Raw genomic sequence first — 2,623 nt, forward strand, 5'->3', positions numbered from 1 at the left:
TATTAAAGTAAATTTATATAAGAATTAAAAAATTTCAAAATATAAAACAAGGACCAAATATTCTTTAATAAATTTGTCTAAAAATTTTCTACTTTCATTCCATAATTTGCAACATTCAAAACAAAAAATTGCAAAGAATTTTTTAATTTGTAAAAGAAAAACTAGTGCAAATCATTACTTGGAAACAGTTTTCCTTCACAATTTAATTATCAGAAAATAATTGAAATGAATCATACCCATATGGTTTCTTATGGTTTCTTCAGGAATCATATGATTTTCACAATCTCTACAAATGTCATAGTCTAAAAGCAGTTTGAAAAACATAATGCATTACAACAATTTTTGCTTTAGGCAACAGTTTTATTTGCAACAATTTTAAAAGTGTTGCCTAATATGAGCATTAGCAACATTTTTCATATGTTGCTATTATTCTCATACTTTAAGCAACATAGTTTTGGCAACGTTTGAAAACTGTTTTCTAAAATAGAATAAGCAATAGTTTTCAAGTGTTGCAATAATTTTTTTGAATAGGCAACACAAAAATTGTTGCCTATAAAGGATCTTTTATAGCAATATTTTAAAAATGTTCCTATTCAAATAGGCAACAAAAATGTAAATGTTGCCTATAGTTTCTCTTTATAGCAACATTTTAAAACTATTGCTTGTTATTTTTCTAAACATAAAAATTTATTTTTAATTTATTTTTATAACTTTTTTAGATAATTTATTTATTTATTCTCTTAATTTTTCAATTCTTTATTTGGATAAATTAAGAAATTAATTTAACAAGTATATATATATATATATATTATATTTTATATTATAATATCAAAAAGTAAGTTAGAAGAGTGGTTCGAGACACTTATTCCTTTCAATAGGTTCTGAGTTCGAATCTAAAGGAAGGAAGGAAATATTAAATTTTGGCTATTTAACTATTTCACAACAATTCTTAAATGTTGCCTATTTTATGTGATAAGCAACATTTGAAAAGTGTTGCAATAGGTCTCCTAAAAACTGTTGCCTATTCTCATAGTTTTAGGCAACAGTTTTACAAATGCTGTGGCCAAAGGTAAGAAAACTGTTGCCTAAAGTAATAGGCAACACTCAAGTTGGAAACACTTGAAAACTGTTGCCTATAACTTTAGGCAACATTTTTCAAACCTATAGCAACACTTTTAAATTGTTCCTAGATAACAAAAATGTTGTAGTGCTGTCACTAGATACAAATTTCGTAATCGATATAATATTCTTAGAAACTTTCAGTATTTAAATCCTACTATATAATAGGTGACATATTTGAGAATTTTTTTATAATTTATATATATATTTTAAATTTTTATATGTTTTATTAGGATTTTCATATAATTTGAAAATATAGAAGATATTGCTCCACAAGTCTTTATACACTTTTTTATTCTTTCATATATATATATATATATATATTTTACTGCGCTTTCTAAACTTCTTTTTTTAATCCTTTAATATTTTCTTGTATGTTTTAGTAAAGTTCAATACAAAGCATGGCTATAAAGCATAGTTTTCCTTAAAATTCGAGAACAGCATCGATCATGACGGAGTTTATCAAAGAAGAAAGCTATTTCTCTCTATTTTAAAGAAAACACACCATGTATGTAAGTTTTTTACCTGCATTCATGAAATTGATAAAAGTTAGATTACCCAAGTTATTTATAGAAAGAGTAAAAAATGAAATAAGGCAAAACCAATGACGAAAAATAAATTATAATATTTTAAAAAATTTCAAATATTTTTTTAAATTTTTAAAAGAAAAACTTGTGAAAATCATTACTTGGAAATAGTTTTCCTTAACAAATTAATGATCAGCAAATAATTGGAAATGAAGATTAGTTTGACAAATTTCGTTGTTTTATAAATAATTAAATTTCACTTTGAAATTCTTTTTTTTAATGATTGCAGATTAATGAAATTCTTTTATAGACTAATGCACTAAAGAATCTTTTGTCTTTATTTTGGGTTTGCAAATCTATTTGTCTTTAGATTTAACTTTAATTCAATGTTTTGGTCATTTAATATCATTCTCCCATTTATTTCTCTTGCAAATAAACTACAATTGATTTAAAATTGAATTATAGATTTCTTTTATTGAATATAATTTTATATATAGCTTGAAGATAAGTATGATATGCATATTAAAGTTATTTCGGTAATAGCTAAATTATTATGTTCTATCAATGAGATTTTGTTAACTATTTTCACGACTCATTGATGGGGTGAATTTTTTTAGGTCAGTTATTCCATATGCGTATGGCACAAATCCAATAATGAAGAGTTGATGAAATATGAATAGTATTCAGAATATTGAGGTCCAATGAATGCAGATAATATCTTGTCTCTTCTTCTCAAGGGAAAAAAAAAAAGTCATATGGATTGGGACAACTTTTTAATTTGTCTATATGTTTTTTTCGATCAAGTTAAGTCAACTCCAATACCCACCACATCACTGGAAAAATATGACACAATAATGTAGATTATATTCTTTGTTCGATTTTGAATAGTTGGTGCATGATTTTTTCCCAATTCGAATACTTAACCTTTGATTTATGAATTGAGTAAAATTAAGTGTTATTTTATGAAACAACATCAA

This window comes from Prosopis cineraria, unplaced genomic scaffold (genome assembly GCF_029017545.1).
Source record: "Prosopis cineraria cultivar Desert tree isolate PC_DT_omini unplaced genomic scaffold, ASM2901754v1 PC6, whole genome shotgun sequence".
Taxonomy (NCBI): domain Eukaryota; kingdom Viridiplantae; phylum Streptophyta; class Magnoliopsida; order Fabales; family Fabaceae; genus Prosopis; species Prosopis cineraria.